Below are 15,262 nucleotides of genomic sequence, written 5' to 3'. Positions count from 1 at the left end.
CGTACACACACACACACACACACACACACACACACACACACACACCCTTCTCTTTCAGCTCCTTTTCTTTATTGGCCACTCCACGTGGCTTGCTTGTGGGGAACTAAGATGCCCCACTAGGGGCACGGCAGTGAAAGCGCCGAATCCTAACCACTGGACCACCAGGAAACTCCCTCAGCTCCTTTCTCTCCAGGACGGAGGGAATCTTTTCTACTCCTCAGGGAAAATCAATTGCCCAGAGACAACCCTTCTCTTTTTTTTTCTTTACTACAAACTTTTATTATGCTAATATGTATTGTGAATGATCATAAGATACATTTAACATATAGTGTTTCCCATAATTAGTTTTCCCCAGGGCTCTTCCTTTGGGAAGCATCTCCTGGAAGTATGGTTGCTCACAACATACTTTTGGAAAAGCAAAATTAATCTCTCTGTCAGGGCAAGTGTTTCAATTGATTGCTTTTACCCAGATGAAGGCTGTAGATTTTCCCTTGATGAAGTTATTTGGTTAGCCTTTACCAGCCTGCCATAATGTTTTTTTTAATATATGTATATATGTCAATCCCAATCTCCCAATGCATCCCCCACCACCACCACCCGCCCCACTTTCCCCCCTTGGTGTCCATACATTTGTTCTCTACATCTGTGTCTCTATTTCTGCCCTGCAAACTGGTTCATCTGTACCATTTTTCTAGATGCCACATATATACGTTAATATACGATATTTGTTTTTCTCTTTCTGACTTACTTCACTCTGTACGACAGTCTCTAGGTCCATCCACACCTCTACAAATGACCCAATTTTGTCCCTTTTAATGGCTGAGTTATATTCCATTGTATATATGGACCACATCTTCTTTATCCATTCGTCTGTTGATGGGCATTTAGGTTGCTTCCATGACCTGGCTATTGTAAATAGTGCTGCAATGAACATTGGAGTGCATGTGTCTATTTGAATTATGGTTTTCTCTGGGTATATGCCCAGTAGTGGGATTGCTGGGTCATATGTAGTTCTATTTGTAGTTTTTTAAGGAACCTCCATACTGTTCTCCATAGTGGCTGTATCAATTTACATTCCCACCAACAGTGCAAGAGGATTCTCTTTTCTCCACACCCTCTGCAGCATTTGTTGATTGTAGATTTTCTAATGATGCCCATTCTGACTGGTGTGAGGTGATACCTCATTGTAGTTTTGATTTGCATTTCTCTAATAATTAGTGATGTTGAGCAGCTTTCCATGTGCTTCTTGGCCATCTGTATGTCTTCTTTGGAGAAATGTCTGTTTAGGTCTTCTGTCCATTTTTTGACTGGGTGAGACAACCTTTCTCTTGCTATTGGCTTCAGATGTATTGATTACCTGGCATAATCTTCTTAATGGGTTTTGGGGCTCCTCAATTAGGCAGATACTTTTTTCTCCTTTTTTTCTTGTCCTCTCTCCCCCACTGTACTTCAAGGAGTAGACAACAAGGAACAGTTCCAGGAAGAGATCTTGCTAATAACTTAAAAGTTAATATATTAAAAATATTATTCCACCAAATGCATTATCTCCTTTAAAAACCCTATGAGATAAATGTTCTTATTATCCCCATTTTACAGACAAAAAGTTATCTTGCTTTAGGTCATGTAGCTGGTAGGTAGCCTAATCAGGATTGAACCTCAAGTTTGACTGACTCCAGAGCCTGTGATTTTAACTATCAGGCAATATCACCTCCTTATATCAATTATTCCAATGTCGTGATATTAGAATCTAATGAAAAGATGCGATTAGTGGAGTCTGCCTATACACAGTAAAATACAGACCTAAAATGAATCATTGATGAATATTAATTCCAAGAAATATTTATTTATTCTAAGTCCAGTCAAGTAGCTGACATATCCACCTATGTTTCAAACTTGTTTGTGGAGTAGGATAAAACACTTTCCCAGGCAAGCTCCTGGGTCTCATACAAAGCAGGGAATTTGGCTAAAAGCAGACATCACAGTGGGGGAGGTTCTTCAATGTCACTCCGGACCCATCTGGGACCCTCGTAATATGTTCCCTTCCATGCTCCAAAGCGACCGTCACATGTTCTTCTCTCTCCGCAAATCTGCAGCCATCCTTCCCACCCACACATGTCACTTCCCCTTCACTCTCAGCAAGTGACTCAACACCCACGGATAGGGAAAGTACAAGCCACCCTAGATAGGCACCTCAGATTCCTACCCAAATCCTGCAGCCTGGCTCCTACCAGACATACCCCATCCGCCTTCTACTTGGTTACGATGGAAGTCCTCTTCCTCTTCTCTGCGGCTAAAGCCCCTACCCGTCCTTTGGATCCCAAACCCTCCCACTTTCTCAGGAATGTATTGTTTTCTCCTCCTCTCTTCACTGCCCACCTTTCCCTCCCAACAAAATCCTTTCATCAATATTTTCAAATGGTTGTCCCAGCTTAATCAGTCAAAAAAAAAAAAAAAAAACAAGCACCCTCCTATGGCCTCTGTTCTTTCTCTCTTCCCCTTCTCAGCCACATGTCTTAAGGAATTGTCTACACTTGGTGTCACTAGTTCTTTACCTCCCACACACTCCTCACCCTCACCACATCTCAGCTCATGCTATCAACGTTTTTCTCTGTCTGCATCATCAAGGACACCAGTGACCTCCTTATTGCAAAATCCTAGGGACACTGCTAACTCCATTTATTTCCTCCCTTCTCAGTGTTTGATACTGTTGTTCACCATCTCTTGAACTGCTTTCTTTGCTTGGCTGGATTGTCTTTGTACCTCTCTGGCTGTACTTCTTTTAAGCTCCTCTTCCATTGGTCATCCCTTTCTCTTGGAGTTCTGTGTAGGGTCCATTTCATTGCTCAATCTGTACCCCATTTTCAGTCACATCTGATGGCCATACCTTTAACTATCTCTGGAATCCACTCACTTATTTTCATTTCCTCTACCACTGACTAAGCCAAGCCCCCACCCCCTCTAACCAGGATTACTGCCAGCATCTCCTGACTGGTCTGCTTGCATCCAATCTTGTCCTTCTCAAATCCATTCTCCATCTTGCAGCCACGGTGATCTTTCTAAGTGCAAAATTTTCAAGATAAAACCCTAACTTCTTGGCATGGCATGTGTGGCCTCTTGTGACCTGGCCATCTGTCACCAAGCTCTCCTTTGTCCCCTCTACCTCCATACAGTCTTCTCTCTGGCCTCAATGAACTGACACTGGTCTCTCTGCTAGCAGATTGTCCTTAGTCTCAATCTAACTAACGCCGCTTCTGCAACATCATTTCTCCTCCACTAATTTATATGCCTGCATGTTTCTACCTATTGTGGATTAGGCTGAAGTACTCTCCCAGACACGCTTTTGAGTCTCAAGCAAAGCAGGGAATTTGGCTAAAAATGTGTGTCATCGTGATGGGTAGCTTGAGTCAATATATCTTTTAAATACTGTCTGATTTCCTACACTTCCTTCAATCATAGAACATTTGTCTGTTTTCTCTCTTTAGACCCAAGGCACTTGAGACCATGACAATCAAGTACACTGGTTAAGAATTCGGGCTCTGGAGCAAGATTGCCTGGATTCAAAATCAAACTCTGTGATGTCCTAATTTTGTGACATTAGATGACTTGCTAATCTGTGCCTTAGTTTTGTCATCTGCACAATGGAGATGACAAAGTACTCATCTCATAGAACTGTTGTTAAGATTAAATGAAAAAAGCTAAGTAAAGCATTTTGAATGGCGCCTGGCACATAGCAAGCATTCAAAAGAGGGCTGTTATTACTTTTGAAGGCAGGTACTGTATCATTTACTTCCATAGAGCTCCTCACTAAATATTTATGAAACGAATAAATGAAGGAGATGTTTGTATCTAAGCTTGTTTGTATCTAAAATGTTAACCCAAAAGTGAATAATAAATAAGCTAAGCACCGTGCATACAGATTACACCAATATGGTCGCTGGTCACCTGGAGCTTTTTGGAAATGAGGTCATTCTATTTCTACCCAAGTGCTCAGGGAATTATACTCTCTAGAGGAGGGAGGTCTGAATCAAACGGGACACCTCAAGGTTCTTCAAGGTGTCATGACTGACCCTGAGGTAATGTCTTCTTTACATAAATGTGACTGTTAAAAGCAAGGAAACATCAAGGTAACTGTTTTAACTTGTTTTCCAGTAATTTAAGACTGCTGGGCCTTCCATTCTGCCAGTGTCACAGACCTGTAATCTCACTCATCCAGCTCAAGGGAAGGGCTGCGTTCTGAGGGTGCTTTCCCTCCCAGAGTCATAGAAGCTAGACCTTAGTTCAGACCTCACAAACTTTTGTGATTTAAAAGTTGGTTTTTAATAACGAAAGTAGTGCCACCAGATGCTTAGTTATCAGGGGAGAGATAGAAGCAGAATAAAATTATTTAACAGAGGTGGGTTTGTTTCCAAAGAAACAGTCGAAGAGGGAACTAAGGTGGCCTAAGAGAAGTTTCAGAGTAGGAGAAAAAGCTCGACCAGACACATGCATGGCACCAAATTGCCAAATATGTGTACGTGTGTATACATATGTATATAAATACATATGCATCCCACTCTTATTACTGTTTGCCTTCCTCACTGGCCTCCTGCCTCTTCTAGGGATAGAGGCACTGACACAGTATTTCTGTCTTCATAAAGGAAGGCGGGCATCTAGGGAAATGACCTTGATAGACTGAACTATAAATACAATATTAATCAGAGCAATTTGCTCTTGAATTGTGCCCCCTTTCCCAATATCCCAAAGCAACTCCAGGAGAGAGGCAGAAATGCTCAATCACTAGCCATTTAATGTGTGTGCAAGTAAAGGTCAAATATTCCCACACAGTGGGAAAGTAACCTGAGCCCTGCTTCCAGGGAAAGTTATTTCCCAAGATTGGCTACATTTAAATAGATTCCATAGATCCCTATGCCAAAGGGTCTCTGTCTTGGTGTCATAGAGCAAGGTGGTAAGGAAAATAAGGTTAGGGGTTTAAATCACATGTAACTACTCACATTTGCTCTCTGAACAATCCTTATTCTTGGACCAGCCGTTGTGCAAATGTCTGTCCTCCAGAATGTCTGGGGTGGGGAAAAGCCTAAGAAAGGGCCAGCCTATGGTCCTTACTGAGTAAAGGAAACAGCAACTCACAATCATAGCCTATTGGTAATAAGAACAGCACATTACATTCATTTGTTCTATACTATCATTGGACGTGAGCATTACTTTTCAGGTCAAATAAATGCTTGATTTCAACAAGACCAGGACTTTGTGTCCCCCAATAAAAGTCATCAAGAGGATATTCCACCCAGTAAAAAAGAATATTTTTAGCGTAAAGGTTGAACACAAAAAGAAGAGCCCTCGGTCCTCCCTGCTTAAGAGCCTCTGCCGCCAATTTAGCTACTGTTTTACAAGTCAAAAGCTGGCTTTTCAGCTGCCAGCACTGGGCCCTCCACGCGAGCCTGGAGAATTGAGCTGCTCTCCCTCTGCCTCTAGTGACCTGCTGAGTAATAAAGGTTTGTGGAGTTGCTTTGTTTCTTTCTGTTTTTGTTTTTAAATCGGAACTAAGCTGACAGTCTTCATGACGACAGGGAGGGCAAGGGCAAGTTAAAATCCACCTCCAGCTCCTCGGGGAATGAAGAAGCTGAGGCCCCTTCATGTCAGCAGGTGTGAGTCATCCACACAGGGAGCAGCAAAATTGAGGAAGAAGGTGCCATTTTGTTGTCAATGTTCCCACCATCACTGCACAGAAATAAATAGTTGGAGAAAATGATCGAGGATAAAAGAATGATCCGGCTGGGAATCAGACTGAATAGAAGGTTCCCATTGAATACTGCTTCATTATGCAACTTTTCCTTTCACTGAAGGATTCCAATTCTTGGTGAACCAATTGTGACAAGGAAGTGCTGACAACCCTGGGAACCAGCAACTCGGGCCTTTGATTCGTCGCTTTGAAGCCCAGTCCTATCACTGGATTGTTAGTTGCGTGTAACCAAGTGAACTTGGCCTCCTCGAGTCTCAGTTTTTTAAAATCTGGATCTGTAGCCTTTACCTTTAGATTAATGTTTACGTATAGTGTCTGAGTTGAGGATACCATCGTGCCACTTTTTAACCATCCTCCCAACTTCCCCAGAGATACTCTCCTTGTCGTCTTGTTTGTTTTATTTTTAATTTTTTATTTCTTTTGGCCACACTGCGGGGCTTGCGGGATCTTAGTTCCCCGACTAGGAATCAAACCCGGGCCCACAGCAGTGAAAGCACGGAGTCCTAACCACTGGACCACCCGGGAGTTCCATCTTCTTGTTTGTTGCTGGAGGGATGGCGATTGGCTTGATGTTTAACCCACACTAGAAAAGCATCAAAGGAACCTAAACAGACTCAGGATAGAACTATCTCATAACCAATTTTCTAGTGAAAAAGATCGAAATTTAACCTCACAACTTCATTCTATATCATTAATCATTTCTGTATGCTTAAGCTTTAACTGTTTTGTAAGCTAGACATAGTTCATTCGAAATAAATTTGGAAAGGAGGACCTGTAGTTCATCCCAGAGAGTGGGAGAATTTCTATAAATCCTTTCATTTGTTTCATTATAAAGTCCAGAATTTTAAACAGAAAAACCCACCAAATATTATTTTACAATTCTGTGGTTCTCAACCTAAAGTGTACATCGAACATACTTTTGAGCCCCACACCAGATCTACTAAAGCAGAATCTCGGAGGTGCTTGGGCAAGTGCAATCGGCAAACTTGCCACCATGTGATTCTGATTTGCACACTTGGATAAGAACGCAGAAAAAGTTACTCGGATCAAATGGACCCCAGGTGACCCTGGTGTAGCCTTTCCTTTCTCAGGTGATGCTTATTTCTTCCTTCCATTTGCTTAGGCCAAGAGCCTTGGCATCATCCTTAACTTTTATTGTCACACCTCACATCCAATCTATCAGCAAATCTTGTTGGCTCTGACTGCTTTCAAAATACATCCAGGAAAAAAAAAACGTGTTCATATATCTAGGATTCATCACTTTTGCTGATACCCTAACACAGTCTTTTTTCTACCAAGCAGCTAGGGTGATTCCGTTAAAATTTTAAGTCTAATCATTTCATTCTTTTGCTCCCAAACCTCCTGTGGCTCCCTCGTTCACTCAGAGTAAAAGGTAAAGTTCTGACCTTGGCATTCAGGACTCTGCTGACCTAGAACCTGCCACCTGTCTGCCCTCTCCTCCTGTACTCTGCTACTCCAGTCACAGTAGCCTCCTTGCTGCTCTAGGCACATTCTCATCTCAGGTCCCTTGCATTGGTTCTTCTTTCTTTCAGAAAAGCTGTCCTCCAGAGGCATCCACGTGGACAACTCCATCAAGTCCTTGTTCAAGTGCCACCTTCTCAATGACCTCCTCATGGCTACTCTGACCAGCCCATTTCCTTTACCCCAGCTCTCCTGATTGCTCTTACTCTGATCTACTTTTCTTTTCCTTCCCCAAAGAACTTATCACCTTTCAATATATAATCTATTTACTATGTTTTGTTTATTGTTGATCTTCCCTGGCTAGAATATAAGCCCTACAGGGCCAGAATCTGTACTTGTTTTGTTTCCTAATGTATTACAAGCCCCCAGAACACTGAGCACATAGTAAATGCTCAATAAATATTTGTAACATTTAAGGAATACAAATTCTAGAATCCGGAGAGAGCAAACTAGGTAAGTGCAGAATGCTGCCTCCACAAAGTTCCCTTCAAATTGGGTTTGCCACTATGGGGTCAATCACAGCTTATATGAGATATTGAGACCTTTGTGGTGCTGTTGCTATAAATGCCATGAAATATGCTACTCTTGTTTTTCAAATCAAGAACTAAGAGTTGTCGAACTACTTCTACACTGACAACCAACAGCTAAATCAAAATCGTTGCCAGAAATTTTACTTTAGCTGCATGTTTGCGTGTTATGTGTTATTATGTAGGAAACGGGGTGAGACAGAATGTGGCTTTAGTCCTGGGACCTCCAGCTTCTACCAGATGGGTAGGGGTCAGAAACCATACTGTCAGAGAGTCCCTCTCTGAAATGAGTTAGTAATAGAAACTCAATTCATTGCAGAGAAAATGTTTTTTTAAAAAGAGAGAGAGGGAGATTTCACTTCACATATCTATTTTTATTTTATAGGGCATTATCACAATCTCCCCCCAAAATGGTTAGCCCAGCGGGGCAGAGAGATCAAGAGGAACATGACAGCGATCAGAGGCAGTGGCACTCACCCCTGGTGGAAACAGTCTCTGAAACCTTCCCCCTCCCAGGACAATGCTCTTAATTAGCTGTACCATATTTCCCAGAGAACAAAAGCTCCCCACCCCTCAGAGGAAAAGCTTTTCCAGGAGATATCTCATTGGGGAAGCGCCAGGCACACAACAGGGAGAGGAGAACAGACAGGCTGTTCTGGGCTCTGCAAAGAGACACAAACTTTGGATTCCCAAGGGAGTCTTAGAGGTTACCTGGCACATGTTTCTCCACGTGACAAGCATGTGTTTCACATACCCTGAGGTGGCCGACTTTGGAGGCCCCCTTTTTCTTTTCCCTCTCCCTCAGCCACTAGCTGGGGTTAGGAGTCTTGCGGGTGGCTGGCAAAATCAGCTGGAATCATCTTCAGAACTGAGCATCTGGGGAGCAGTAGGGAAGGAACTAGGAGTTTATTTCAGGTGACAGACATGGAGCAGGCCCCTATTTTTTTCCTGCGACTATAATAATATTTCTGAAACGGGGATGCTTGAATCATATGTCTCTTCATATCACTGTGTGGGAAGTCTCAGTTACAAGCCTAACAACGGAAGAGATGGTGGGGTTTTTAGGACTTGGTGGGTGCTGAGCAAAGGGGTCTGGAAGATTGCTGGGGGTGGGGATGGGGGATGGGAGTGGGCTGGAGGTGGGGAGTGCAGGCAGAAAAGGCAATTAAGGGCAAAATGACTGCTTCACCTGAGCCTGTTTAGGGAACAAAGAAGAGGGGGCTGAAAAGTCTTCTCTCCATAACAATTTTGCTCCCCCCATTAAATGTGTTTTTTTGAAAAAACACAGAGAAAAAAAAAGTCTTGTTTAAGTGCTTCTTCCTGAGTAAGTTCACTGTCAGGAAAGGAAAATCCAAACGCTCAGATAGTCTATTTTTGTGCCCAGAGGCTCCAGGCCCTGCACACAGACTCTTCCTTACTCTGAAGGAAAGGAAACTGAGCATGAGGCCTCCCTGTCACAGAGGCTGGAATTGAGGAACCTGTATTACTCAAAGGGCTGTTCCCCGTACAACCTCCATTTTAGGAAATAAGGATATAGTGCAGGATGCTTTGGGAGGGACCTGAGTGGCTGGTTAAAAAAACAAAAACAGAAACAAAGCTCATTATTCTGTAGGCAAACAATCATGGCACTGGACTTTAACTGGAAAGTTCAAGCAGCTGCCTCAGTGTTAGGCTGCTTCTAGTCATTACGATTTACTGCCACCACCTGCCTCTTGGCTACCACGCAGATAAGGATGAGAGGCCTGATTAAGAGTTTTGATGTGCAGGTCAAGCCAAAGTCCTAAGTCAGTAATAAGCATAATAAAACAGCAGTTGCCTAGGTAGATAAGGCCTTTGTACATTTTGCATAAATTTTCTACACCATTCACAAGTTTGTTGTTTTTCCTCTGTACTGCCTTTAACCAGTTCAAGGGTGTTGCTTAAGGTGTCCAGCCAAGGAAATGGGGTTCAGACCACTCCCCCTTTCAATCCAGCGTGACCCTGCCTCCCTGTCTACTTTGCCGGAGATTACCTTTTGTGAGGACCACAGGATACACCGAGAAGAGCAGTCCAGCTTGTGACAATCACACCTCTTGGGCTGTTCCTGTCTCCTCTGCTATCTGGCCTGTGAAGCTGACCTTAAAAAGAGACCTCTGCTTTTAAAGGGTTTCCTGGGGAGCTGGTGACTGGGGATGGAGGAAGGAAATTGGAGAGATCCAGTTAAAGGGAGAGACTGATTCTTTACTGGCTTATTAACAGTGGCCCTGGCACAGGCAGAGCCTCCTAAAATGCAGATCTGATCGTGGCACTACCCCTGCTCATAATCCTTCAATGGCTCTCCAGTACCCTAAGGATAATGTCCACATATCCCCATTAAGGTTTACAAGGCTCCTCACTCGCTGGCCTCGGCTTGCACTGCTCCCCCAACACTGTTTAGCACATTTCCCTTGCCCTCCCTCTCTTCCCAACTCCCCCAGTTGAATTCACTACTGAATTTCTTTCGGTTCCTCAAATATCTGCTTCTTCTCTTCCCCAACTTTCAAACATCCTTTTGTTTCTGCTCCTAACTCATCCTTTAAGTTCTTTCATTGAACATTTCTATCCCAGGAAGCCTTCCTTCACCACCACGACTTGGAGTTAGGTTTCTCCCTTATGAGCTCCCACAAACCTCCTACTAAACCTATTACTTACACACTACTTTGTAATTACGCGTTCATTCATCTCCCTGCTGGATGGTAAACACCCGAGGGCAGCACTAAGGTGTCTGTCTTGCCCACTGTTTTCTCCCCAGTGCACGGCCAATGCCTGGCACGTGGTAGTGCCCCACAGGGATTCGTTGAATAAATGGGCATTATGCCAACATGACAAAAGAAGTCCCAGTGGTCCTTCCCAGATTCGTGTTTGCCTGTTTATTTGTCTGCTGAGACACGAGGAAGAGCCCTGAATTCAAACGACATGTGTTGTACTTGGGCCACCCTGGACCCCGCTTCTCCTCTTCCATGATGCCTTCCCAGGGATCCCGGTGAGCAGTTTTCCCAGTCAACTCAGGGCCACCGGTGGAGTTCCTTGTTTGTGCATATACTGGCATCTGTTTGTGTGACATTTAGTAATTTATTCTCTTTTTTATTAATTTGAAAATTAATTTACCATTATTTAATTATTTTCAAATGATTTCGTATTTATGCCTTATCTTTCCCACATTTTTCTTGAGAGTAGGAAATATGACTTCTTTTATCAATCCTTTCAATACCTAATGTTGTTCACAATTTGTGTTTAATGAATATACACAAGGATGACTTAAAGTCTAATTTTTTCTTTAGAAATGAATTTATTACAGCGCCATGGTGGAAATGCATGGTAGACATATTTGGTGATGTGGCAATGGATTGTTTCTTAAAGGAAACTGTGGTTCCAGGATGGGCCTGGAAACTGTAGCCCAGAAGTATGAGGACGCCACAGCCCTGGTCGGTTGGCAGAAAGCCTGAAGCCTGGGGAAAATGTTGTTCCAGGGTGCCCTCTAGTGATCCAAGGTGCCGCTACGTCAGAAGCCAAGGCCAGATGTTCTTGAACTTCTGCAGGAAGCAGAATCCATGGGGGAGCCTAATAAAATGACAGATGCCAGGATGCCACGCCAGCTGGGAGACCAGTCCTTCTACTCAGCACCTTCAGGCATCTGATGCACAGTCCACAGATCATACTTTGTGAAATACCGACTAAGTGATGCCCATCAAAGAAAATGTTCCAGATATGTAGTCGGAGAACACCCAGTCTCATTCTTCTGCTTGTAGGGATGGATCACTGACTCCTTGCTGACTATTCAAGTATGGACATGAGTGAGAAAGAGGGAGACACAGAGATAGCCTAGACCTCTGGTATGAAATGCAGTCCAGGAAACACAAAAACAGTCAGCAGCATTTTTAGCTAGACCACTGAGAAAATGTTTTGGGGAGGATTGTGTTACCTTGATGTCTATTCTCCAATCTAATGGAGGGTAGCCCCTCTCCTCTTTTTTGCCCTTCCCAGCAATGGGTGACTGTTTTTTATTGAGCACACACTCTGTGGCCAACACTGTGTCAGACTGTTCATGTATATCAGTATATCATCTCTGGAGGTACCTGGAATCACCACAAGTGAGGCACGCCTTATGCCATACAAGCAGAGGGAAGGATTACAGGACAACTATTTCAAGCATAGGCAACAGCTAGAAACTGCTTTGCTGCATTCTATACCTATGCTCTGTTAAGCAAACTCACTAGAAAGATAAACAGAGCAACACCCACATCATTTTCTCTATTGTGAAGGAGCTAATTCCTACTCAGAAACCAAATAACATCCATCGATGATAAAAAGAAAAAATTGTATCTCTGAATCCCTATCAGTACAGTCATCCCTTGGTATCCTGGGGGAGTGGGAGAGGGGAGAATTGGTTCCAGCACCCCCAGTGGATACCAAAATCCACGGATGCTCATGGCCCTTATATAAACTGGTGTGGTACAGTCTGCCTCCATATCTGGAGATGCGGAACCCATGGATAAAGAGGGCTGACTGTACTTTTTTTCTGTCCTCTTGAAAATTTCAGTTGAAGGCTGCTGCTTTAATTAGGGGCTGTTAGCACATTAAAATGTTTGTTGAACCTTGCAAGGTGATAAATTACTCTGATTTTCAGCCTAGTACTTAGGTCTAATTAGTTTATGCACTTTTTCACGTACTAACAGCACCTAATGAATTCACTTAAATGGTAAAATCACATTTATTGAGTGTCTATGTGTCTGGACACTGTGTTGGACCATGGAAATATAAAGGAGGCTAGGTGAGGTTGAGTGCCTACGCCTCTAGGATCAGAGCCTAGAGGGTACGTTATCTCTGATGCAATGTGATGAGTACCTTATCAGAAATATGAACCCAGGGTTAGGATAGCACAGGACAGTTACTTCTCTCCATGGGAACCGACTGAACAGAGAAATGCTATCACAGATACACACTAATATTCTAATAATTGATGAACATCAGAATTTTCATGGGGAGTGGGGAAAACCACAACATTCATTTCCAAATTATCTTGGACTAAAGAGTTATCAAGGCTTCCCTGGTGGCGCAGTGGTTGAGAGTCCGCCTGCCGATGCGGGGGACACGGGTTCGCGCCCCAGTCCAGGAAGATCCCACATGCCGCAGAGCGGCTGGGCCCGTGAGCCATGGCCACTGAGCTTGCGCGTCCGGAGCCTGTGTTCCGCAACGGGAGAGGCCCGTGTACGCAAAAATAAATAAAAGAGTTATCAAATCTCTCTTCTCACAAATAGCAAAGTTTTCTTTCATACTACCCCACTCCCTTACTATATCTTTAAAACAAAACATGAGGTGCTGGCTTGATGCCATCTGATTTCAGTCCTGCTCATTTGCTTGTCCGGAAAACTTTAAGCATAGGCTCACAGAGCCCGTGATGAGAAAGCTCATTAAAAAGCTGTCTGAAAAGGGGAAACAAATTACATGTACAACACAGCCCACTCTTTTCCTCTTCATTTCCTTCTCCCCCTCTCAGACTGCGACATTATAAAAGACAAGGCAAAGTGAGTCATCAGGTCTGGAAAAGGCACTGCTGGATGGGTCCGTCTTTACCTTGCTGCTTTGATGACATTTATCTTGCTTCACTGCAGTACTAAAATGCTGCCCAAACAGCAGGAGGGCCCTGTGTGTGTGATGACGGCCTTGGGAAAGCCTTTGATTGTGTGTATTTGGGTGGAACTTGAGCTTGTAATTGGCAAATGCACACATCGTCTGATTTCAGAGCATCTCCCTAGAAACCTTGTTTATTCCTGAGGAAAGGGGAAGTTTCTTTCCTCCTACGTATATCTGTGACCACCTTCTGAAGGTTTCCTCGGGAGCATTACTTCAGGATGGCAGTGATCATACTCAGGGCTGGCCCAGCCACAAAGTGTCTTATTAAGTCACCCCCTACTCCTCTCAAGTGGGGAATTTCATGAGCTAGGATAGGCTTCCTGCCTCCTGGCTCGAAAGGGAAGTGATGGGGGTGATTGTCCACTGGGAGGAAGAGAAAGGAGGTGGGTTTTATTTTTTCTTCCTTCTTCTCATCCTGGAGTTTGCAAAAGGAAGGCTACAAATACCAAACAATCCTTCCACACCTGGTAGCTGGGCCAGTGTTTGTGGGGAAAAGGAAATCCTTCCTGCCACCTTGCCCCTTGTTATATATAAATTGCTGGGGTTGAGGCACTTACGGTAAAATACTTGGAACATGGTTCTTTTCTGTGCTGAGGCAGAGAGACCATATCCTTTAAAGTCAGAAGACTACGGTTGAGGTCCTGTCTTTTCACTTCCTAGCTGTTTGATTCTTGAGAATTTGCAAAACGCCTCTGAATCTTATTGTCTACCATGTGCCAGGCCCTGTGCCAGGCACCGAGAATGCATAAATAGAGAAGTCACTGGCTCCACCCTGCAGTTTTGTGTAATCTCCTGCAGAGACAGACCCATGCACCGGCACAACACAATGTGGGATGTGCTTTACTGAAGCTGCGGAAGAGTTCCCAGGAAAACGGGAGGAGGGGACTGTGTATGTTTTGGAGGTGGGAGAGAAGAATGACAAGGTGAGAAGTGGTGAGACTATGGTTAGGGAAGGGCTCCCAAATCAGGAGCTTGGGCAGGATTTTGAAGAAAAAAGAGAGTTCACTTAGAGAGAAAGAGAGGGAGAGAGAGAGAAGGATGGTAGAAAGAACCCTGGCTGACAACATTAAAGAAGTGGCAGAGGAAAGGAATCTAAGAACAAGCCTGGGGAGTGGGCTGAGAAGTAGGAGGAGAACCAGCAGAGACTGGCTTCAAATGCTGCAAGAGGCCAGCTGCAATGGGGACTGACTGGCAAGCATCCATTGGACCAGTGGCATTTAGGGGAAGAGCACAGTGGAGAGTGAATGGAAGGAGAGCAGCGGAGTCACTGAGCATATTCCTTATATTATTATCATTATTATTGAGGAATAGTTGATTTACAATATTATATTGGTTTCAGATGGACAGCATAGTAATTCAGTATTTTTACAGATTATACTCCATTAAAAGTTACTACAAGATAATGGCTATAATTCTTTGTAAAATATATCCTTGTAGGGCTTCCCTGGTGGCACAGTGGTTAAGAATCCGCCTGCCAATGCAGGGGACAAGGGTTCGAGCCCTGGTTCGGGAAGATTCCCCATGCCACAGAGCAACTAAGCCCACGAGCCACAACTACTGAAGCCCGCGCGCCTAGAGCCCGTGCTCTGCAACAAGAGAAGCCACTGCAATGAGAAGCCCGTGCAACGCAACGAAGAGCAGCCCCTGCTCACTGCAACTAGAGAAAGCCTGCACGCAGCAACAAAGACCCAATGCAGCCAAAAATTAATAAATAAAGTTATTAAAAAAATCCTTGTAGCTGATTTATATTATACATGGTAGTTTGTACCTCTTAATCCCCTCCCCTTACCGTGCCCCTTCTCCCTTCCTTCCCTCCACCAATGAATGCTAGTTTGCTCACTCTATCTGTGAATCTGTTTCT

The sequence above is a fragment of the Delphinus delphis genome, chromosome 1 (assembly GCF_949987515.2).
Source record: "Delphinus delphis chromosome 1, mDelDel1.2, whole genome shotgun sequence".
Classification (NCBI taxonomy): Eukaryota; Metazoa; Chordata; class Mammalia; order Artiodactyla; family Delphinidae; genus Delphinus; species Delphinus delphis.
This window is presented reverse-complemented; position numbering follows the sequence as displayed.